This window comes from Papio anubis, chromosome 1 (genome assembly GCF_008728515.1).
Source record: "Papio anubis isolate 15944 chromosome 1, Panubis1.0, whole genome shotgun sequence".
NCBI classification, from domain to species: Eukaryota; Metazoa; Chordata; class Mammalia; order Primates; family Cercopithecidae; genus Papio; species Papio anubis.
The window spans coordinates 87,357,715-87,382,659 of NC_044976.1; the positions used below are offsets into that span (position 1 = coordinate 87,357,715).

Below are 24,945 nucleotides of genomic sequence, written 5' to 3' on the forward strand. Positions count from 1 at the left end.
GGCTCGAATCGGATATATGGGATTGATCGGGTTGGGGCAGGTTATAGGAGGAGTACTGGTTTGCAAGGATGGGCAAGCTATGGGGCCAATGGGCTTGTACAAGTGGAGGGGTCGGGTTAGAATAACTTTGGAAGGTTCCTGAGAGAGGGCAATGCCAGAGTGAGTGTGAAAAGGGATTCCTAGATGCATTTGTCATTTGAGATGGGGGTGAGGGGTTAAAAAGCGGAAAGGAACTTATTTTCCTTAATATGAGTTTGATCAGCACACTAAGAATGAAAGGGACATGTCAGACTGAAGGAGGAAGAAAAATGACACTAAAATACAAAAAAGATAAGTCTCTAGGAAAACAAGGAAGGAACCCACTGGTGACTTATTTGGGGAGGGCAGTGTCAGCGAAAGGAGAGTTTTTGTTAAAAATTGAGTTTTGTGTTTGGATTTTTTTCCTCTTCTATTTTAAGAGGATGAGAGGCTAGAGGGAGTGGGAGAGGCGTTAGCATTGTTTTTCAGTTCTAAAGGAGGGAACAAAAGTAATCATTGCTTAAAGGAATATACTCAATTATTGTGTATAGGCAGGGGCGAGCCTGAGGTGGCTTGGGATTGGCTGTGGAGTGTCTCAGTGCGCACTGGCTGTGGGGTCCGCTGCCATTGGGGATCATACTACATCTTACCTTTAGGAGGGAGGAAAAGTGCAAGGCTAAAGCTGTAATCAGTAAAGAAGCAACAATCATATTAGCTGGGGGAGGAGGATAGTTTGATATTTTTGTAGTTTCCACAGTGACCTTTTAAAAAATCTGGTTAGACAAAAATAGTGTGATCTTGTTTGTTGTCTCACTTCATTACGATCACAGAATGACCTAGTACTGTGTCCGAACTTGGTGGGTTCTTGGTCTCACCGACTTCAAGAATGAAGCCGCAGACCCTCAGGGTGAGTGTTACAGTTCTTAAAGATGGTGTGTCTGGAGTTTGTTCCTTCAGAGGTTCAGATGTGTCTGGAACTTTTTCCTTCTGGTGGATTGTGGTCTCCCTGTCAGGAGTGAAGCTGCAGACCTTTGCTGGTGAGTGTTACAGCTCACAAAGGCAGCATGGACTCAGAGTGAGCAGCAGCAAGGCTTATTGCAAAGAGCAAAAGAACAAAGCTTCCACAGTATGGAAGTAGACCTGGGTTGCCACTGCTGTCCCGGCAGCCTGCTTTTATTCGCTTATCTGGCCCCACCCACATCCTGCTGATTGGTCCATTTTAAAGAGAGCTGATTGGTCCGTTTTGACAGAGTGCTGATTGGTGCATTTACAATCCTTGAGCTAGACACATAGTCACAGAGTGCTAGTTAGCTAGATACAGAGTTGGCTAGATAGGGAGTACCAATTGGTGTATTTACAAACCTTGAGCTAGACACAGAGTACTGATTGGTGTATTTACAAACCCTGAGCTAGACAGAGTGCTGGTTGGTGCCTTTACAATCCTTGAGCCAGACACAATCATAGAGTGGTAGTCCTCCAAGTCCCCAGTAGGTTAGCTAGATACAGAGTGTATTCACAAACCTTGAGCTAGACACAGAGTACTGATTGATGTATTTACAAACCCTGAGCTAGACACAGAATGCTGATTGATGTGCATACAATCCTCTGGCTAGATATAAAAGTTCCCCATCCCCGCCCAGCTGGCTTCACCTAGTGGATCCTGCACCAGGGATGCAGGCAGAGCTGCCCGCCCCTCGGGAGCCGCGCCTGCACTCCTCAGCCCTTGGGCTGTCCATGGGACCGGGCACCACGGAGCAGGGGGCGGCGCCCGTTGGGGAGGCGGGAGCCCACCGCAGACGCGGAGCTCAGACATGGCGGGCTGCAGGTCCCAAGCCCTGCCCCGCCGGGAGGCAGCTAAATCCGGTGAGATTTTGAGTGCAGCGCTGGCGGGCCGGCACTGCTTGGGGACCGGGCGCAACCTCTGCAGCTGCTGGCCCGGGTGCTAAGCCCCTCACTGCCCTGGGCCTGTGGTGCCGGCGGCTGCTCCGTGTGCGGGATGCTGAGCCAGAACCCGCGCCTGCGCGGGCGCCCGCCGGAACTCACACCTGACCGCGAGCGCATCCCCGGTTCCCATCCACGCGTCTCCTCCCTCCATACCTCCCCGCAAGCAGAGGGAGGAGGCTCAGGCCTCAGCCAGCCCAGAAAGGGGCTCCCACGGTGCCGTGGCGGGGTGAAGGGCTCCTCAAGCCCTGCCAGAGTGGACGCGGAGGCCGGAGGCCAAGGAGGCGCTGAGAGTGAGGGCTGCTAGCACATTGTCACCTCTCAGTATGATGTTAGTGTTTTGTGAGATTGTTATGTTTTAACAGGGGAACACCACAGCCAATTCCTAACAACACTGAAGTGTCAGTTCCGTTGGTGACACCAAGGGCTATTTTTATTTTTCTCATATTTACCAAATACGAATTGCATGCATAGATGCTGAGGCAACTGGGAAGAATGAGGTAGAGAAAACATGTGTCTTAAACCTTACATTCTGGCAGGGAGAGACAAGCAATAGGCAAGTAAGTATAAAAAATGATTTTAGAGGGTGACAAGTGCTATGAAAGAAAAAATGATGAGTGGAGATAGCTGCAAATTTAACTAGGATGGTCAGGAAGGCTTTTTTGAGGACGTGACATTAGAATTCAGAATTGAATGATAAGGAAGCAGACTTGCAAAAATGATTCTGGAAAGGGAAATAGGAGTTGAAAAGGCCCTGAATGTAGAAAAAGGACCTATAAGTGAGTCCTTGAAATTACTAGCTAATTGGTCGGGCACGGTGGCTCACGCCTGTAATCCCAGCACTTTGGGAGGCCAAGGCAGGTGGGTGGATCATCAGGTCAGGAGTTCGAGACCAGCCTGACCAACGTGGTGAAACCCTGTCTCTACTAAAAATGCAAAAAATTAGCCTGGCGTGATGGCGCGCGCCTGTAATCCCAGCTACGCCGGAAGCTGAGGCAGGAGAATCGCTTGCACCCGGGAGGCTGAGGTTGCAGTGAGCCGAGATTGTGCCACTGTACTTCAGCCTGGTTGGTCCACAGAGTGAGACTCCGTCTCAAAAAAAAAAAAAAAGAAAGAAAGAAAGAAAGAAAAAGAAAAAGACATTACTAGCTAATAGGTATATTGCCCTTATATCTTGTTTTCTGAATAAAAAAATTACCCTTATACCCTAATATTACCCTTATATTACCCTTATACCCTTGTTTTCTGAATAAAAAATTACTCTACCCTTATTTTCTGAATAAAAAATTATGTAGATTAGGCCTTTTTCCTTGCCTCATCTAAAGAACTAAAAATATTTTGAAATATAGCAGAGAGAAGGTGGTATAGCATAATGGATAAGTCAAATTGCCTGGTTCAAATTCCACCTCTGCAATTTTCTAGCTGTGTTACCTTGGGCAAGTTATTTCATTTCTCTGTGCTTCAATTTCCTCAATTGTAAAAAGTGAATAATAGAACCTTACCCAGAGTGTTATTGTAAGGATTTAATGAATCAATCAAACAACCAAAACAAAACCAACAATACTTAGGAGAGTACTCAGTCCTTAATAAGTACTGTAACATTGGTCGTTACAAAAAAGGGGAAGAGAAACTTTAGGATGGGGCTGCTATTTATCCCCCACTATTTGATACTGTCTTCTATTTTTTTTTAAAAAAACTTTTTTTGGGGTCACAATCCCTTTTTAAATCTGTAGTAATAGAGTCCCCAAGTTTCAGCAGTGTACCTGGGTGCATGATACAAAGAATGCATTTCCACCCTCTGTTATGGCTAGGTTGGCTGTATGACCAAATTGTGACCAATGGCATATAAATGGGAGTTGTATGTGCAGCTGCTATGAAATGTCTTAAAGGAGTGGTAGGCCCTTCTTGTTCTCTTGGTTTGCAGTTTACCTGCCAGTTTGGGTGCCGGGTACAAGTCTAAGATGCCTGCAGCCCTCTTGGACCACCATATGGAATCTACAAGTTCAAGATGATCAGATGATCTAGTACAATAGAATGAGAGAGAACGATCCTGAGCCCTGACATCATGGAGCCACCATTCCAGCTCTGGACCAACTATCTATATTTGTGGTTAAAGAAATCGACTTCAATTTTGCTTAACTCTTTTACATTTGTTTCCTGAAGTGTAGTCACAGTTTGCCTGTAATTGTTTACTGACTACTATTCTAGTTTGATTCCCAAAGGCATTCCGCTTTACTTTTACATGAGTCTTCCAGGTGACAATAGAGGAGTGAGGGAGGAAAACAAGTTGGATGACAGTAGCAATGCCTCATTATCTGAAAATGCTGCTGAAGAGGTATCTGTGACTTCTAGGTACTAAGAGTCAAGGAGGCAGGACTACATTTTCCTTTATCTTATAACACTACAGTGGTACTAAGAAGGACCTGCTCTAGGAAACAAGACAACTAAGTGTGGGTTTGTAAGTTCCTAAAGACTTTTCCACCTTATAATCCTGCTCTAAAGAATTATGTTCAGTTTTCAGTCTCATGTAACTATTTTAAATGCAATATTTATGTGTGTGTATCAGAATATTAAACCAATGTTTCCTAGCCAGATAATAATAGCTATACAGACATTAGTTCAACTATTTCAAAAAGATAATAGAAATTGTACACTTAATCCATGAAAGGCTGATCAGGGTAAATATGCATCTTATTTATCTGTTGTCTGTCTATCCACATACACGTTTGGCTGGATTGATAGCAACTTAACTGTTAGAATTTGTGATTTGAATCAGTCAGATCATCTTTACAGTCTTTGAAAAATTTTTAAAAGGGGAAAATGAATTTTGACTTTACAAATCAGTTTGGCAGCAGAATATACATTCCTCTCATCTGTACATGGCACATACTCTAAGGTTGACCACATGCTCAACCATAACGCAATTCTCAACAAACTGAAAAAAAACTGAAATAATACCAGCCACACTCTAGGACTATAGCACAATAAAAACAGAAATCAATACCCAGAATATCTCTCAATACTATACAATTACATGGAAATTAAACAGTCTGCTCCTGGGTGACATTTGGGTAAACAATGAAATTAAGGTAGAAATCAAAAAAGTCTTTCAAACTAGTGAAAAAAAAGATACAACATATCAGAATCTCTGGAACACAGTTAAAGCAGGTGTAAGAAGAAAGTTATAGTGCTAAACACCTACATCAAGAAGTTAGAAAGATCTCAAACGAACAACCTAACATTACACCTACAGGAACTAGAAAAACAAGAGCACATCAACTCCAAAGCTAGCAACAGAAAAGATATGACCAAAATTAAGCTGACTGAATGAAACTGAGGTGCAAAATCCATACAAAGATCAATGAAACCAAAAGTTGTTTCTTTGGAAGAATAAATAAGATTGGAAGACTATTAGATAAATAAGGAAAAAGAAGATCCAAATAAACACGATCAGAAACGACAAATGTGACACTACCATTGACCTTACAGAAAAAAAAAAAAAAAAAAACCCAGACACTATTACGAACTCCTCTATGCACACAAACTAGAAAACCTAGAAGAAATGGATAAATTCCCAGAAACATATAGCCTCTCAAGAATGAACCAGGAAGAAATTGAAATCCTGAACACACCAATAATGGGCTCCAAGTTGAATCAGTAATAAAATACCTACCAACAAGAAAAACCTGTGGACCAGATGGATTCACAGCCAAATTCTACCAGATGTATAAAGAAGAGCTGTCAATAATCCTACTGAAATTATTCCAGAAAAATCAAGCAGGAGGGACTCCTTACTAACGCATGAGGTCAGCATCGGTCTGATATCAAAACCTGGCAGAGACACAGCAAAAAAAGAAAACTTCAGGCCAACATCCCTGATGACTACAGACACAAAAGTCCTCAGCAAAATACTAACAAATCAAATCCAGCAACACACCAAAAAGCTAATCCACCATAACCAAAAGACTTTATTTCTGGGGTGCAAGGTTGGTTCAAAATATCCAAATTACACGTCAAAACTACAATGAGATATCATCTCACCCCAGTTAAAATGGCTTACATTCAAAAGACAGGCAATAACAAATCCTAGCAAGGATGTGGAGAAAAGGGAAGCCTCATACACTGTTGGTAGGAATGTAAATTAGTACAGCTACTATGGAGAATAGTTTTGAGGTTCCTGAAAAACAAAACAAAACAAAAACCTAAAAACAGAGCTACCATATCATCCAGGAATCCCACTAGTGGGTATATACCCCAAAGAAAGGAAATCAGTATATCAAAGGGATGTCTTCACCCCCATGTTTATTGCAGCAGTGTTCACAATGCTGGGCCAAAGTTAGTGCTACATGCTTCATGCCAGTTAGATCCCTAGAGCAATGTTAGGAATATTAATCAACACCAGCTTCTCTAGGTCTTTAAAGAGGGGATACTGATTAAATCCTTTGTGGGGAGTAGAGGGAGAAGATTCTATTATAAATAGCACAAGAATATACATAATTATCAAACTCGTGAAATAATATGATGTTTAATAATTAAATGGTAAACTTTCAGGGAGAAGTGTTAGGAATGGAGTTGGGATAATAAAGTGTATGTAAGATGTTCATTCATTTAAAAAAAATTATTTATTGTATATATATGTGCCTGGCAACCTTTCTAGACTTTACTGATGCCGTGAGGAACAAAAAGACAAAGACCCTGCCCGCTGGACCTTATTTTCTAGTAGGGAGGGGAGACAGGCAGTAAGTTTAAACAAACTCATCAGTAATATAAGGTAGTGATAAAATATTGTGAGGAAAAATAAAAATTCTGGTCACTAGGTGGTGCTCATGGCTTTCTTAATTTCTTTCACTTATCCAGTACATTCGACTGGAGGGATGCTGACTGCCTGATGCTCTATTAAAGTTGTGTTTGGGGCCAGGTGCAGTGGCTCATAACTGTAATCCCAGCACTTTGGGAAGCCGAAGTGGGAGGCTGGCTTGAGCCCAGGAGTTCAAGATCAGCCTGGGCAACATAGCCAGGGCTCGTATCTATTATTATTATTTTAAGGTTGTGTTTGGGTCAAAGTAATAGGTTCTTTCTTTTGCTGTCTCCCTTCTCCCAATTTTTATTTGTTTAAATTTGTTTTTTATTTTTTAGAGACAGGGTCTCATTGCTGTGTTGCCCAGGCTGGAGTGCAGCGGTGGGATCATAGCTCATGGCAGCCTCGAACTCCTAGGCTCAAACAATCCTCCTGCCTCAGCCTTCCAAAGTGCCGAGATTACGCGCATGCACCACCATGCTCAGCCTCCTTAGAGATTTTCAAGGACTTTTTTTTTTTTTAAGAGGCAAGTCTTGCTCTGTTGTCCAGGCTGGTCTCGACTTCCTGGCCTTATGCAATCCTTCCTCCTTAGCTTCTCGAGTATCTGGAACTACAGGCACACACTACCATGCCTGACTGGATTTCTCTTTCTTTCTTTCTATTCCTTCCTTCCTCCTTTCTTTCCCTCCCCTCCCCTCCCCTCCCCTCCCCTCCCCTCCCCTCCCTTCCCTTCCTTTCCCTCTTTCTTTCTTTTCTCGAATTGACTGATAAGGTGAAATAGGACTAAGACACACTAAAGAGCTGTGTGAACTATCTTGGTATAGGGGGATTAGATTAACTCCCTAAATCATAGATATGCTCTCCCGTCAATTTCCTGGGTATTTAACTTTCTTTCATTTATTTAATATATGTATTCAGCATAGACTTTTAGCTCTTTAAGAGAGAAACACAACCACGTTTCCTAGTCCTTGGCGGAGTATCTTATAGATAACAAATATCTTCAATGAATAAATTCCTCTAGCCTAAGCAATTGTTGTTTTCTATGTAGTCTTACCTAACTTCCTAAAAGGACTGTTTTAGAGTTAGACTGGGGGGAAAATCTATATAATAAGACATGGGAGAACATTAAAGTTAGTCTTTGTTAAGGCTAATTCTAGAAAGAAGGTCTTGAACCTTCTTTTCTACTGTGAGTAGAAGGAACATTATAAGAACTACAGGGTGATGGAATGTAAGCAGATACAGGAATTGTGATCCATCCTGACAGTCTCTTGGTCTTTTAGTATATTTTAGTAGTATATTTTAGTAGTTTTTAGTATACAGATCCTGTTCATGCTTTGTTAGATTTATATCTATTTCCTTTTTTTTGTAGGTGTTGTAAATAGTATCATTTTTAAAACTTTGGTTTCCAGTTGTTCTTTGCTTATATACAGAAACTGTTGAAGGTTGATTTTATGTGCTGACCTTGTATCTTTTGACTGTATTAAATTCATTTATTAGTTCTAAGAGTTTTATTGTAGATTACCTGGAATTTTCTACATAGGCAATCATGTTGCCTGCAAATAAGGACAGTTTTATTTGATGCTTTCTGATCTATATGCCTTTTATATCCTTTTCTTGCCAAATTGTACTAACACTTCCAATTGTACTAACACTTCCAGTGTAATGTTGAGTGGGAGTGGTGAGAGTGAACATTCTTGCATTGTTCCTAGATCTGAGGGGCAAAAGATTCAGCCTTTTATCAAGTATGATGTTAGCTGTAGAGTTTTTGCAGATGCCCTTTATCAGTTTGAAGAATTTCATTTCCTCTCCTATTTGCTGAGTTTTCATATGAATGTCATATTTTATGAAGCTTCTCCTTTATCTATTTATATAATCATGTGATTTTTTTCCCTTCTTTAGACATTTAGTGTGGTGAATTACACTAGTTGATTTTTGAATTACTTGACATCCACAGGATGAATCCCACTGGATTGGTGTGCATTATTTTTGTATATTGCTGGATTTGATTTGCTAATAGTTTGTCGAGGATTTTTGCATCTATGTTTATGAGGGATAATGGTCTGTAGTTTTTTTTGTACTGTCTTTGTTTAATTTTGTTATCAGGATAATGCTGTGCTCATATAATGAATTGGGAAATGTTCCCTTTTATTTTTTTTGAAAGAAATTATTAAGAATTGGTATTATTGGCCGGGCGCGGTGGCTCAAGCCTGTAATCTCAGCACTTTGGGAGGCTGAGATGGGTGGATCACGAGGTCAGGAGATCAAGACCATCCTGGCTAACATGGTGAAACCCTGTCTTTACTAAAAAATACAAAAAACTAGCCGGGCAAGGTGGCGGGCGCCTGTAGTCCTAGCTACTTGGGAGGCTGAGGCAGGAGAATGACGTAAACCCAGGAGGCCGAGCTTGCAATGAGCTGAGATCCAGCCACTGCACTCCAGCCTGGGCTACAGAGCAAGACTCCGTCTCAAAGGCTGGGCGCGGTGGCTCAAGCCTGTAATCCCAGCACTTTGAGAGGCCGAGACGGGCGATCACGAGGTCAGGAGATCGAGACCATCCTGGCTAACACGTGAAACTCGCTCTACTAAAAAAAAAAATACAAAAAAAAAAAAAACTAGCCGGGCGAGGTGGCGTGGCTCTGTAGTCCCAGCTACTCGGGAGGCTGAGGCAGGAGAATGGGCGTAAACCCGGGAGGGCGGAGCTTGCAGTGAGCTGAGATCCGCCACTGCCCCTCCAGCCTGGGCGACAGAGCAGACTGGCCTCAAAAAAAAGAAAAAAAAAAAGAAAAAAAAAAAGGATTGGTATTATTTAAAAAAATGTTTAGTAGGATTTGCCAGTCAAGAGGAACCATCTGGATGTGGAGATTTGTTTTTCAGATTCTTAACTTTTTTACTCCATTTCAGTTGCTTTAGAAATTATATGAGAGTTCAGGTTATCTATTTTAACTTGGGTGAGTTTTAGTTGCTTGTTTGTGCTTTTTTCAGAAATTAGTCCATTTGTGTGAGTTGTAGAAGTTACACACATAGAGTTGTCAGAATGTTGAAATGTTGATTTTCAGTTTTACTATTTAATGCATCAAAGATTAAAAGTATTTCTTAAATCTTTATGTTTTTAAAAAATTTTTTGGTAGAATCACTTTATTTGGCTTAGTTGATTCTTGAGCCTGGTCATTTATAAGACTGATTGGACAGGTTTCACTGAGGGATTTCTAATATATATATATATATTTGTCAGGATCTCAGTATTTGATGTCTCCTTCCCTATAGATCAGAGGAGCTTGTATTTCCTTTCACTAAACTCAGAGAAGGAAAACTAGCAACTTACTACTCAAACAAGAGAAGAAATACTTCTGTAAACTGAAAATATTTTTTGGCATAGAGACACATACCATACAGGCCAGCAATTGTAGGCCTTAAGCTGTGGTAGCTTCAGCAAACAGGCAGGAAATGAATAAGGGAAACTTGAAGCACCTTGTCATATAGATAGAGAAAGCTACAGGGTCATTCCAAAAGGACTCCAGAGCCAACTTAATCAGGCTCCCAATGGTCAGTACTCCTGGTTGTAGATCCTGGAACGATGCAAGAAAAGCACAGCATTGCATTGCCATTTTCTTGTCATTGTTGCACTCAATGACACTCTCAGACCTACTATGTCAGAAAGTCAGAGGAAGGGTAGGGGCCAGGGAATCTTTATACTTAATAAGGTGATTTTAATGCCTATCAGGATTGAGGAGCACTGGTGAAAGCAACATGCCTCCTTGGAGAGAGAGCTTTATTTGATTCCTGGAGATATTAAAGAAAAGCCCTAAATCAGAAGTCAGATGATATGGAATCGGGTAGGGACATCATGCTACCAAACTAAGGAGGAAGTAACTTAATTTTGCTGAGTTTCAATTTTCTTATTTTAAATGGTTGATAAAGAAACTATTATTTGGTTTTGAAGGCAGAGTGAAATTTTTCTACTGTGAAGTTTCTTCAATGATAAAAAATGTATTTTATTTAATCCTTTGTAGCAATACAGCTTGAAAAAGAAAAGATAAAGTATGTATTAATCTGTTTTCATGCTGCTGATAAAGATATAGCTGAGACTGGGAAGAAAAAGAGGTTTAATTGGACTTACAGTTCCACACGGCTGGGGAGGCCTCAGAATCATGGCAGGAAGTGAAAGGCTCTTCTTACATGGTGGCAGCAAGAGAAAATGAGGAAGATGCAAAAGCAGAAACCCCTGATAAAGCCATCAGATCTCGTGAGACGTAGTCACTGCCATGAGAACAGTATGGAGGAAACCGCCCCCATGATTCAAATTATCTCCCACTGCATCCCTCCAACAACACGTGGGAATTATGGGAGTACAATTAAAGATAAGATTTGGGTGGGAACACAACCAAACCATATCAAAGCATATCTACAAAAACATACCATCTATATGTTGTGGTCTTTACTGGTCCCCTATGAAGTTTCAGTTCAGGTGAAGAAATACTGCTTGGCAGCACCATGCTCAACTGTGAAGAGGCATTTCCATTTGATGGGAGAGGAGGGAGTTCATGATTAAAAAAAAAAAGGCCCCAAGGCAATCAGGAAAGACAGTTATTAATGTGGATTGAATGGCATAACTGCTTTCCTGCTTTTTTCTCATCATGTGATATTTATTTATTTTTTCCATAAGTTACTGGGGTACAGGTGGTATTTGGTTACATGAGTAATTTCTTCAGTGGTGATTTGTGAGACTTTGGTGCAACCATCACCTGAGCAGTATACACTGCACCATATTTGTAGTCTTTTATCCCTCGCCCCCCTCCCACTCTTCCCCCCCAAGTCCCCGAAGTCCATTGTATCATTCTTATTCCTTTGCATCTTCATAGCTTAGCTCCCACATATTTGTGAGAACATACGATGTTTGGTTTTCCTTTCCTGGGTTACTTCACTTAGAATAATAGTCTCCAATCTCATCCAGGTTACTGTAAATGCTGTTAATTCATTCCTCTTTATGGCTGCATAGTATTCCATTGTATATATGTACCACAGTTTCTTTACCCAGTCATTGATTGATGAGCATTTGGGTTGATTCCATGATTTTGCAATTGTGAATTGTGCTGCTATAAACATGCATGTGCAAGTGTCTTTTTCCAATAATGACTTCTTTTCCTCTGGGTAGATACCCAGTAGTGGGATTGCCGGATCAAATTGCTGGTAGTTCAATTCTTAGTTCTTTAAGAAATCTCCACATTGTTTCCCATAGTTGCTGTACTAGTTTACATTCCCACCAGCAGTGCAGAAGCATTCCTGTTCACTGCATCCATGCCTACATCTACTGTTTTATGATTTTTTGATTATGGCCATTCTTGTAGGAGTAAGATGATATTGCATTGTGGTTTTGATTTGCATTTCCCTGATCATTAGTTATGCTGAGCATTTTTCCATATGACTATTGGCCATTTGTATGTCTTCTTTTGAGAATTGTCTATTCATGTCCTTAGCCCACTTTTTGATGGGTTTCTTTGTTTTTTTCTTACTGATTTGTTTGAGTTCATTGTGGATTCTGGATATTAGTCCTTTGTCAGATGTATAGATTGTGAAGATTTTCTCCCACTCTGTGGGTTGTCTGTTTACTCTGCTGCTGGACAACCTGCTGGATCCGGAGGGGTAGAAGTCAGCGGCGGGTCTGCAACGGCGGTGATCAGCAGTGGTGGACGGCGAGCAATAGCTCAGCTCAAGCTGGAACAAACATGGACCAGAAGAATGTGCAGTTGCAAGATTTAATAGAGTGAAAACAGAGCTCCCATACAGTGGGAGGGGACCCAAAGGGGTTTGCTGCTCCCTGCTTGAATGCCTGGGTTTATATCCTGATCATTGTCCCTCCCCCTGTGCTCTCAGGCGATATATGATTTGACTATTTCTTTATCTCCTGCTTTAGCCTAATTTGTATGTTAGTGAGCCCTTTTTACTACCTCATTGGTCTGATGTGAGCTGAGTTACAAGCCCCATGTTTAAAGGTGGGTGTGGTCACCTTTCCCAGCTAGGCTTAGGAATTCTTAGTTGACCTAGGAAATCCAGCTAGTCCTGTATCTCAATATTAAAAAGATAATCCACCATGATCAAGTAGGTTTCATACCAAGGATGCACGGATGATATAACATATGCAAGTCAGTAAATGTGATACATCACACAAACAGAATTAAAAACAAAAATCACATGATCATCTCAATAGATGCAGAAAAAGCATTCAACAAAATCAAGCATCCCTTTATGATTAAAACTCTCAGCAAAATCGGCGTACAAGGAACATCCAGTGAGGCGCCCATTGCTGCTCCTGGTTGAGCCTGGTTGGACTCGGCATTGTTCCTGTATGGCTAAGGGCCCAGGGTTCGTCCTATTCGAGCTGAACGCTAGTTGCTGGGTTCCACGGTTCTCTTCCATGACCCACGGCTTCTAATAGAGCTATAACACTCACCACATGGCCCAAGGTTCCATTCCTTGGAATCTGTGAGGCTAAGAACCCCAGGTCAGAGAACAAAAGGTCTGCTGCCGTCTTGGGAGTGGCCCACCCCATCTTGGGAGCTCTAAGAACAAAGACCCGTCCGTAACAATATGTTGTTGGATTTGGTTAGCTAGTATTTTGTTAAGGATTTTAGCGTCTATGTTCATCCAGGATGTCGGTCTGTAGTTTTATTTTTTGGTTGTGTCCTTTCCTCGTTTTGATATTAGGATGATGCTGGCTTTATAGAATGAATTAGGAAGGGTTCCTTCTTTCTCTAGCTTGTGGAATAGTGTTGAAAGGATTGGTACCAATTCTTTGAATATCTGGTAGAATTCTGCTGTGAATCCTTCTAGTCCTGGACCTTTTTTGTTGGTAATTTTTAAATTACTATTTCAGTCTCGCTGCTTGTTATTGGTCTGTTCAGGGTATCTTATTCTTCCTGATTTAAGCTAGGTGGGTTGTATTTTTCCAGGAATTTATCCATCTCTTCTAGGTTTTCTAGTTTATGTGCATACAGGTGTTTATAGTAGCCTTGAATGGTTTTTTGTATTTCAGTGGTGTCAGTTTTAATACCTCCTGTTTTGTTTCTTACTGAAGTTATTTGGATTTTCTCTCTTCTTTTCTTAGCTAATCTCGCTAATGGTCTATCAATGTTATTTATCTTTTCAAAGATAAGGTTTTTGTTTCATTTATCTTTGTAATTTTTTTCTTTCAATTTCATTTATTTCTCTGATCTTGGTTACTTCCTTTCTTCTGCTGGGTTTGGGTTTGGGTTTGGTTTGTTCTTGTTTCTCTAGTTCTTTGGGGTGTGACCTTAGATTGTCTGTGCTCTTTCAGACTTTCTGATGTAGGTGTTTAGGGCTATGAACTTTCTTCTTAGCACTGCCTTTGCTGTATCCCAGAGGTTTTGATAGGTTGTGTCATTATAGTCATTCAGTTTGAAGAATTTTTTAATTTCCATCTTGATTTTGTTTTTGACCCAATGCTCTTTCAGGAGCAGGTTATTTAATTTCCATGTATTTGCATGGTTTTGAAGGTTCCCTTTGGAGTTGATTTCCAGTTTTATTGCACTGTGGTCTGAGAGTATGCTTGATATAATTTTAATTTTTTAAAATTTATTGAGGCTCATTTTATGGCCTATCATGTGGTCCATTTTGGAGAAAGCTCCATGGGCTATTGAATAGAATGTGTATTTTGAGGTTGTCGGAAGAAATTTCCTGTATGTATCTGTTAAGTCCATTTGTTCCAAAGTACAGTTAATCCATTATTTATTTGTTGTTTTTATATCTTGATGACCTGTCTTGATGACCTGTCTAGTGCTGTCAGTGGAGTATTGAAGTCCTCCACTATTATTGTATTGCTGTCTATCTCATTTCTTAGGTCTATTAGTAATTATTTTATAAATTTGGAGCTCCAGTGTTAGGTGCATATATGTTTAGGATTGTGATATTTTCCTGTTGGACAAGGCCTTTTATCATTATATAATGTCCCTCTTTGTCTCTTTTAACCACTGTTGCTTTAAAGTTTGTTTTGCTTGATATAAGAATAGCTACCTCTGGTCGCTTTTGGTGTCCATTTGCATGAAATGCCTTTTCCCACACCTTTAACTTTATGTGAGTCCTTATGTGTTAGGCGAGTCTCCTGAAGACAGTGGATAGTTGATTGGTGAATTCTTATCCTTTCTGCAGTTCTGTATCTTTTAAGTGGAGCACTTAGGTGATTTACATTCAATGTTAGTATTGAAATGTGAGGTAATCGTTGTGTTCATTATGCTCATTGTTGCCTGTGTACTTTGTTTTTTGTTTTGTTTTTTTTTTTTGCTTTTGCTTTTTACCTTGTATTTTTGTTTTGGAGGTCCTATGTGATTTATGCTTTAAAGAGGTTCTGTTTTGATGTGTTTCCAGAATTTGTTTCACAATTTAACTTCCTTTTAGCAGTTCTTATAGTGGTGGCTTGGTAATGGTGAATTCTCTCAGCATTTTTTTTTTGTCTAAAAATGACTGTTTCTTTCCTTCACATATGATGCTTAGTTTTGCTGGATACAAAATTCTTGGCTGATAATTGTTTTGTTTGAAGAGGCTGAAGATAGGGCCCCAATGCTTTCTGGCTTGTAGGGTTTCTGCTGAGAAATCTGCTGTTAATCTGATAGATTTTCCTTTATAGGTTACCTGGTGCTTCTGTTTCACCAGGTAAGATTTTTTTCCTTTGTCTTAACTTTGGATTCTTAAGATTTTTTTCCTTCGTCTTAACTTTGGATAACCTGATGACAATGTGCCTAGGTAAAGATTTTTTTGTGATGAATTTCCCAGGTGTTTTTTGTGCTTCTTGTATTTCCACGTCTAGGTCTCTAGCTAGGTTGGGGAAGTTTTCCTCGATTATTCCCCCAAATATGTTTTCCAAGCTTTTAGAATTCTCTTCTTGCCCAGGAACACCCATTATTCTTAGGTTTGGTCATTTAACATAATCCCAGGCTTCTTGGAGGATTTGTTCATATTTTCTTATTCTTTTTTCTTTGTCTTTTTTGGATTGGGTTAATTCAAAGACCTTGTCTTTGAGCTCTGAATTTCTTTCTTCTACTTGTTCAATTCTATTGCTGAGACTTTCCAGAGCATTTTGCACATCTAAAAGTGTTTCCAAAGTTTCCTGAATTGTGGATTGTTTTTCTTTAAGCTGTCTATTTTATTGAATATTTATCCCTTCACTTCTTGAATCATTTTTTGGATTTCCTTGCATTGGGCTTCACCTTCCTCTGGTCCCTCCCTGATTAGCTTAGTAACTAACCTCCTGAATTCTTTTTCAGATAAATCGGAATTTCTTCTTGGTTTGGATCCATTGCTGGTGAACCAGGATGATTTTTGGGGGGTGTTGAAGGGCCTTGTTTTATCATATTACCAGAGCTGGTTTTTTGGTTCCTTCTCATTTGGGTAGGCTCTGTCAGAGGGAAGGTCTAAGGCTGAAGGCTGTTGTTCAGATTCTTTTGTCCCTTGGGGTGTTCCCTTGATGTAGTACTCTCCCCCTTTTCCTATGGGTATGGCTTCTGTGAGCCAAACTGCAGTGATTGTTGTCTCTCTTCTGAGTCTAGCTAGCCAGTGCGTCTACCCAGCTCCAGGCTGGTACTGGGAGTTGTCTGTACAGAGTCCTGTGATGTGGACCATCTATGGGTCTCTCAGCCATGGATACTAAGGGAGGAAACCACCCCTCATATTGTCTTATGCCCAATTTCTGCCTCCAAAGAAAGAAGAAGTAAAAATTAAAAGGCAGAAATGAAATCCACAAGCAGACAGCCCGGCGCCACACCCTGGGTCTGGTAGTTAAAGATCGACCCCTGACCTAAGGTTATGTTATCTATAGACTACAGACATTTTATGGTAAAGCACTGTGAAGGTCCCTGTCCTGTTCTGTTCCATTCTAATTAGCTGTGCATGCAGCCCCCAGTCACGTGCCCCCTGCTTGCTCAATTGATCACGACCCTCTCACATGGACCCTCTTCGAGTTGTGAGCCCTTAAAAAGGGACAGGAATTGCTCACTTGGGGAGCTCAGTTGTTGGAGATGTGAGTCTTGCTGAAGCTCCCAGCTGAATAAAGCCCTTTCTTCTTTAACGCAGTGTCTGAGGAGTTTTGTCTGTGGCTCGTCCTGCTACATTTCTTGGTTCCCTGACCGGGAAGTGAGGTGATTGGTGGATGGTCAAGGCAGCTCCTTAGGTGGCTTAAGCCTGCCCTATGGAACATCCCAGCGGGGGACTCTGACCAGCCTGAGCGATGCGGATCCTGAGAGCACTCCTGGGTAGGCATTTGCCCCTGTGGGATGCCTCGCCAGAGCAGTGTGTAGCAGGCCACCATGGAGGATCAATGCAGTGGCTGAACACCAGGAAGGAACTGGTACTTGGAGTCTGGACTTCTGAAACTTGGTAAGACTAGTCTTGAGAACTTGCCTACTCCATATGAGTGGAAGCGTGGCCTGATCGCCCACAGCATGCCTTTATTGGCACTTTGGTTTTGGTTTTGACTTGACAGGACTGGTCTTGGGAACTCGCCTACTCCATTTCAGTGGAAGCGTGGCCTGATCACCCACGGTGCGTCTGTACCGGCACTTTGGTTTTGGTTTTTGACTTGACTTGGATTGCTTGATAATGTGGTTTTGGTTTTGACCTGGCTTAGATTTCTTGATACTCTGATTTTAGTTTTTGATTCTGGTTTGGCATGAACTGTAAAAGTGTGTGTGTGCCCTTTTTACCCATTCTTTGTTTTGTGTTGTGTGTGTGGTGTGAGCATGGTGTTTTGTCTCGAGAAAACATGGGTCAGGCACAAAGTAAGCCCACCCCACTAGGAACTATGTTGAAAAATTTCAAAAAGGGATTTAAGGGAGACTGTGGAGTCATCATGACACCAGGAAAACTTAGAACTTTGTGTGAGATAGACTGGCCAGCATTAGAGGTGGGTTGGCCATCAGAAGGAAGCCTGGACAGGTCCCTTGTCGTGAAGGCACGGCACAGGGTAACCTGTTAGTCAGGGTACCCAGATCAGTTCCCATATATAGATTCTTTGTTACAGCTAGTTTTGAACCCCTCACAGTGGTTAAGAGGACAGGCAGAAGCAGTACTAGTAGCAAAGGGACAGTTAGTTAAGGAAGGTCCTTGCTCCACCTGCCGAGGGAAGTCAGCACCAAAAAGTCCTGTCCGACCCAACACCAGAAGAATCATGGCAGGAACTGGTACCAGTAATACCCCCTCTTTATCAGGAGGTAGGGCTCCCCACCCCTGAGCCCACAGCACCTCCACCTCCACCAGATGACCACACCCCTAGACCACCCAGAGTAGACAAGAGAGGAAGTGAAGCTGCGGGAGAAACTCCTCCCTTGGCAGCTCGCTTGCAGCCCAAAACTGGAATCCAAATGCCCCTGAGAGAGCAGCGATATACTGGGGTAGATGAGGAAGGACACATGGTGTAAAGGCATGCCTTTCAACCTTTCACCTCTGCTGACCTCCTCACTTGGAAAAATAATACTCCATCTTACACTGAAAAGCCTCAAGCTTTAATTGACTTGCTCCAAACTATTATACAGACTCATAATCCTACTTGGGCTGATTGCCACCAGCTGCTCATGTACCTCTTTAATACAGATGAAAGGCGAAGAGTGCTCCAGGCGGCAACTAAGTGACTAGAGGAGCACGTCCCAGCTGATTACCAAAACTCCCAAGAATATATAAGAATTCAACTGCCAGGAACAGACCCCCAATGGGACCCGAACGAGGGACCAGATATGGAGAGGCTAAGACGGTACCGTGAGGCATTAATAGAAGGTCTAAAGAAAGGGGCTCAAAAGGCTACAAATGTAAATAAGGTCTCTGAGGTCATCCGAAGAAAAGAGGAGGGTCCAGCGCAATTCTATGAAAGACTGTGTGAGGCTTACGGTATGTAAACTCCTTTTGATCCAGATAGCTGTGAAAATCAGCGCATGATTAACATGGCCTTAGTTAGTCAAAGCGCAGATGATATCAGGAGAATATTGCAGAAACAGGCTGGGTTTGTGGATATGAATACCTCACAGTTACTGGAAATAGCCAATCAAGTGTTTGTGAATAGAGATGAAACAAGCCACAGAGAAAGCCGTAAGGAAGGTGAATGCCAGGCTAGGTGAAACGCTAACTTACTGGCCGTGGCCATTAAAGGGAATTCCACTGAAAGGAAAGGGAAAGAGGGGTTCAGGGAAGAATACCTAGTTTAATCGCCCATGCTTGCAACGTAACCAATGCGCCTATTGTAAGGATATAGGACATTGAAAACATAAGTGTCCCCAACTGAAGGAAAAGCAAGATGGTTTGGAACAAAATACCTCAGATAAAGACGAGGGAGCTTTGTTAAATCTGGCTGAAGGGCTACTGGACTGAAGGGGACCAGGCTCAAATGCCCCCAAGGAGCCCACGGTCAGGATTACAATTGGGGGCAAGGATATTAAGTTTTTGGTCGATACTGGTGCTGAACATTCAGTAGTGACCACCCCAGTCGCCCCCTTATCCAGGAAACCCATTGATATAATTGGAGCAACAGGAGTTTCCACTAAGCAGGCTTTCTGTCTACCACGGGCCTGCTCGGTGGGGGGACATGAGATGGTTCACCAGTTCTTGTACATGCCTGGTTGTTCCTTGCCCTTGCTGGGAAGACACTTGCTTAGCAAGCTGAGAGCCACCATCTCCTTTACAAAACAGGGCTCTTTACAGCTAAAGTTACCGGGAACAGAGTTATCATGGCCCTTACGGTCCCCCGGGAAGAAAGATGGAGACTTTGTCTAACCAAGCCAAGCCAAGAGATAAAACCAGCTCTGGCTAAGTGATGGCCCCGAGTATGGGCAGAGGATAACCCTCCGGGACTGGCGGTCAACCAAGCCCCCGTACTCATAGAAGTTAAGCCTGGGACCCAACCAATTAGACAAAAGCAGTATCCAGTTCCCAGAGAAGCTCTCTAAGGAATCCAGGTTCATCTCAGGTGCTTGAAAGCCTATGGAATTATAGTTCCTTGCCAGTCTCCGTGGAACACCCCCCTCCTGCCTGTCCCTAAGCCAGGGACCAAGGACTACCGGCCAGTACAGGACTTGCGCTTGGTCAACCAAGCTACAGTGACTCTGCACCCAACAGTTCCTAACCCTTACACATTGTTAGGGCTGCTGCCAGCTGAGGACAGCTGGTTTACCTGTCTAGAGTTAAAAGATGCCTTCTTTAGCATCAGAATAGCTCCTGAGATCCAGAAGCTGTTTGCCTTTCAGTGGGAAGATCGGGAGTCAGGTGCCACTACTCAGTACACTTGGACCTGGCTTCCCCAAGGGTTCAAGAACTCCCCTACTATCTTTGGGGAGGCCCTGGCTCGAGACCTGCAAAAGTTTCCTGCTAAAGACCTAGGCTGCGTCTTGCTCCTGTACGTGGATGACCTTCTGCTGGGACACTCCATGGCAGTTAGGTGCGCAAAAGGGACTGATGCCCTGCTTCAGCACCTGGAGGACTGTGGGTATAAGATGTCCAAGAAGAAAGCTCAGATCTGCAGACAACAGGTACGCTACCTGGGATTCACTATTCAGAAAGGGGAGTGCAGCCTGGGGTCAGAAAGAAAGCAGGTCATCTGCAGCCTACCGGAACCTAAAACCAGAAGGCAAGTAAGGGAATTCCTAGGAGCTGTGGGGTTTTGCAGATTATGGATTCCAAACTTTGCAGTACTAGCCAAACCTTTGTACGGGGTTACAAAGTAGGGTGACCGGGAGCCTTTTGAATGGGGGTCTCTACAACAGCAAGCCTTTTGTAAGTTAAAGGAAAAAGTTTTGTTGGCCGCAGCCCTAGGACTACCCAATTTGACAAAGCCCTTTACACTCTTTGTGTCAGAAAGAGAAAAAATGGCAGTTGGAGTTTTAACCCAGACTGTGGGGCCCTGGCCAAGGCCAGTGGCCTATCTCTCAAAAAAACAACTAGATGGGGTTTCCAAAGGCTGGCCACCATGTCTAAGGGCCCTGCCAGCAACAGCCCTGTTAGCACAAGAAGCAGATAAACTAACCCTTGGGCAAAACTTGAATATAAAGGCTCTCCATGCTGTGGTAACTTTGATGAATACCAAAGGACATCATTGGCTAACAAATGCTACATTAACCAAGTACCAAAGCTTGCTATGTGAAAATTCCCACATAACTGTTGAAGTCTGTAACACCCTAAACCCCACCACCCTGCTCCCGGTATCAGAGAGCCCAGTTGAGCATAACTGTGTTGAGGTGTTGGACTCAATTCATTCTAGCAGACCTGACATTCAGGACCAGTCATGAACATCAGTAGGCTGGGAGTTATACATGGACGGGAGCAGCTTCGTTAACCCACAAGGAGAAAGATGGGCAGGATATGAGGTGATAACTTTGGATACTGTCATTGAAGCCAAACCGTTGCCACAGGGCATTTCAGCCCAGAAGGCTGAGCTCATTGCTTTAACTCGGGCTCTAGAACTCAGTGAAGGTAAGATGGTAAACATCTACACTGAGTCTCGATATGCCTTTCTAACCCTCCAAGTGCATGGAGCATTATATAAGGAAAAGGGTCTGTTAAACTCTGGGGGAAAGGACATAAAACATCAACAAGAAATTCTACGATTATTAGAGGCAGTGTGGAAACCTCAGGCGGTGGCAGTCATGCACTGCAGGGGACCCCAGCAAGCCTCCATCTCAGTGGACTTAGAAGACTCTCGAGCTGATTCAGAAACTCGAAAAGCAGCATCTACCCCTTACCAGGCATCAGTAGTAGCCCCCTTACTCCCTCAAACACCTGACCTGGTACCTACCTATTCTAAGGAAGAAAAAGACTTCGTCCAAGCAGAAGGGGGGCAAGTAATAAAAGGAGGATGGATCAGACTGCCAGATGGGAGGATAGCTGTGCCATAGTTGCTGGGAGCCACAGTAGTATTGGCCATGCACGAAACCACTCACCTAGGTCAAGAGTCACTTGAAAAATTGTTAGGTCGGTACTTCTACATCTCGCACTTGCCAGCCCTTGCCGAAGCAGTAGCACAACAGTGTGTTACTTGCCGACAGTACAATGCGAGGCAAGGCCCCAGTGTTCTACCCAGCATACAAGCTTATGGAGCGGCTCCTTTTGAGGATCTTCAGGTGGATTTCACAGAAATGCCAAAATGTGGAGGTAACAAGTATTTGCCGGTTCTTGTGTGTACTTACTCTGGGTGGATGGAGGCTTATCCAACACGAACTGAAAAGGCCTATGAGGTAACCCGTGTGCTTCTCTGAGATCTTATTCCTAGGTTTGGACTGCCCTTACGAATCAGCTCAGATAACAGGCCGGCATTTGTGACTGAGTTGGTACAGAAGACAGCAAAAACATTAGGAATCACTTGGAAGCTACATGCCACCTACTGACCTCAAAGTTCAGGAAAGGTGGAGCAAATGAATCGGACTGTCAAAAATAGTTTAGGGAAAATATGTCAGGAAACAGGATTAAAGTGGATAAAGGCCCTTCTTATAGTATTGTTTAAAATTAGATGCACTCCTTCTAAGAAAATAGGATACTCCCCTTATGAAATACTGTATCATAGGCCTCCTCCTATACTACAGGGGCTTCCAGGCACTCCCCGAGAGTTAGGTGAAATTGAATTACAGAGACAGCTACAGGCTTTAGGAAAAATTGCACAAACAATCTCAACTTGGGTAAATGAGAGATGTCCCATCAGCTTATTCTCCCCAGTTCACCCTTTCTCTCCAGGTGATCGCGTGTGGATCAAGGACTGGAATGTAGCCCCTTTGCAGCCACGGTAGAAAGGACCTTAGACCATCATCCTGACCACCCCCACGGCTGTAAAGGTAGAAGGAATCCCAACCTGGATCCACCACAGCCGTGTGAAACCTGCAGCTGATGAAACCTGGGAGGCAAAACTGAGCCCGGACAACCCCTGCAAAGTGACTCTGAGGAGGACGACAAGCCCTGCTCCAGTCACACCCAGAAGCTGACTGGTCTACGCATGGCCGAAACATGAGGAGAATCATCGTAGGACTCATTTTCCTTATAATTTGGACTCGTATAGTGAAAACTTCCACTGATTTTCCCCGCGTGGAAGACTGCTCTCAGTGTATACATGAGGTTACCAAGGTAGGACAACTAGTTAAAACAATCTTTCTGTTCTATAGTTACTATGAATGCCTAGGAACTTTAAAAGGAATATGTTTATATAATGACACTCAGTACAAGGTATGTATGTTATGACCCCTCTGAGCCTCCCATGTCCACAGTTTTTGAAGTAAGATTAAGGACTGAAGACTGGTGGGGACTCATAAATGATGCAAGTAAAGTATTAGCCAGAACAGAAGAAAAAGGGGTGCCCAAACGATAATCTTGAAATCTGATGCCTGTGCCATTATTAATAGCAATAAGTTAGGAAAGGGATGTGGCTCTTTTAGTTGAGAGAAAGGCTATATGACCGAAAATAGGTACATTTGTCATGAATTAGGACTGTGTGGAAATGAATGTGGATACTAGTCTTGTGTCATTTGGGCCACTTGGATAAAAAATGAAAAGGATCCAGTTCACCTTCAGAAAGGAAAAAATGGCCCTTCCTGTACTAAGGGACAATGTAACCCCTTAGAGCTAGTAATAAACAATCCCCTTGATCCTCGCTGGAAAAAAGGGGAGCGTGTGACCTTAGGAATCGATGGGGCCGGACTATATCTTGGTTTGAGGAGAAGTTTACAAATGCTCTCCGGAACCAGTGTTTCAAACTTTCTATGATGAACTAAATGTACCAGTACCAGAAATTCCAGGAAAAACAAGAAATGTGTTTTTGCAATTAGCCAAGCATGTAGCCCAGTCTCTCAATATCACTTCATGTTATATATATGGAGGAACTGTAATGGGAGATCAATGGCCATGGGAAGCTCGAGAATTAGTACCTACAGATCCAGTTCCTGATGAATTCCAGCTCAAAAGAATCAACCTGATAATTTCTGGGTCCTAAAAGCCTCAATTATTGGACAATATTGCATAGCTAGAGAAGAAAAAGAATTCACTCACCCCGTAGGATGACTTAGTTGTCTGAGACAGAAACTGTATAATGGTACCACAAAAACAGTCACTTGGTGGAGTTCAAATCAAACAGAGAGGAATCCATTTAGCAAATTTCCAAAGTTGCAAACTGTGTGGACCCACCTGGAGTCCCACCGGGACTGGACAGCACCCACTGGATTATACTGGATATGTAGGCATAGAGCTTATGCCAGATTACTTGACTACTGGGCAGGTAGTTGTGTTATTGGCACTATTAAACCATCTTTCTTCCTACTGCCCATAAAAACAGGTGAACTCCTGGGCTTCCCTGTCTATGCGTCCCGTGAAAAGAGAAGCATAGCTATAGGAAAGTGGAAAGATGGTGAATAGCTCCCTGAGAGAATCATACAATATTATGGCCCTGCTACTTGGGCACAAGACAGCTCGTGGGGATACCGGACCCCCATTTATATGATCAACCAAATCATATGGTTACAAGTTGTCTTACAAGTAATCACTAATAAAACTGGCAAAGCCTTCACTGTTCTGGCCCTGCAAGAAACTCAGATGAGAAATGCTACCTATCAAAATAGATTGGCTCTCAGCTACTTGCTAGCAGCTGAAGGAAGGGTCTGTGGGAAATTTAACCTTATTAATTGCTGTCTACAAATAGATGATCAAGGGCAAGTAGTTGAAGACATAGTTAGAGATATGACAAAACTGGCACATGTGCCCATGCAAGTGTGGCATGGATTTGATCCTGGGGACATGTTTGGAAAATGGTTCCCAGCACTAGGAGGATTTAAAACTCTTTTAATAGGAGTTATAATAATAATAGGAACCTACCTACTGCTCCCTTGTTTGATACCTGCACTTCTTCAAATGATAAAAAGCTTCATCACTACCTTAGTTCACCAAAATGCTTCAGCACAAGTATACTATATGAATCACTATCGATCTGTCTTGCAAGAAGACATGGGTAGTGAAAATGAAAGTGACAACTCCCACTAATAAAATGAGTGAGAGTCTCAAAAGGGGGAAATATGGGAGGAGACCACCCCTCATATTGTCTTATGCCCAATTTCTGCCTCCAAAGAAAAAAGAGGTAAAAACTAAAAGGCAGAAATGAAATCCACAGGCAGATGGCCCGGTGCCACACCCTGGGCCTGGTAGTTAAAGATCAACCCCTGACCTAATGAGTT

General features: G+C 42.6%; 1 long non-coding RNA gene across 8 annotated transcripts in view; it reads left to right on the forward strand.

Annotated features, from left to right (window-relative positions):
• The first annotated feature begins 17,464 nt into the window (after positions 1-17,464).
• LOC110744185 overlaps positions 17,465-24,945 on the forward strand; it is a 131,103-nt gene continuing 123,622 nt past the window's right edge. For all 8 annotated transcript variants that reach the window (XR_004176098.1, XR_004176099.1, XR_004176092.1 and 5 more), the window contains exon 1: positions 17,465-22,852. This is a non-coding gene — a long non-coding RNA (uncharacterized LOC110744185). The remainder of the gene's footprint in view (positions 22,853-24,945) is intronic.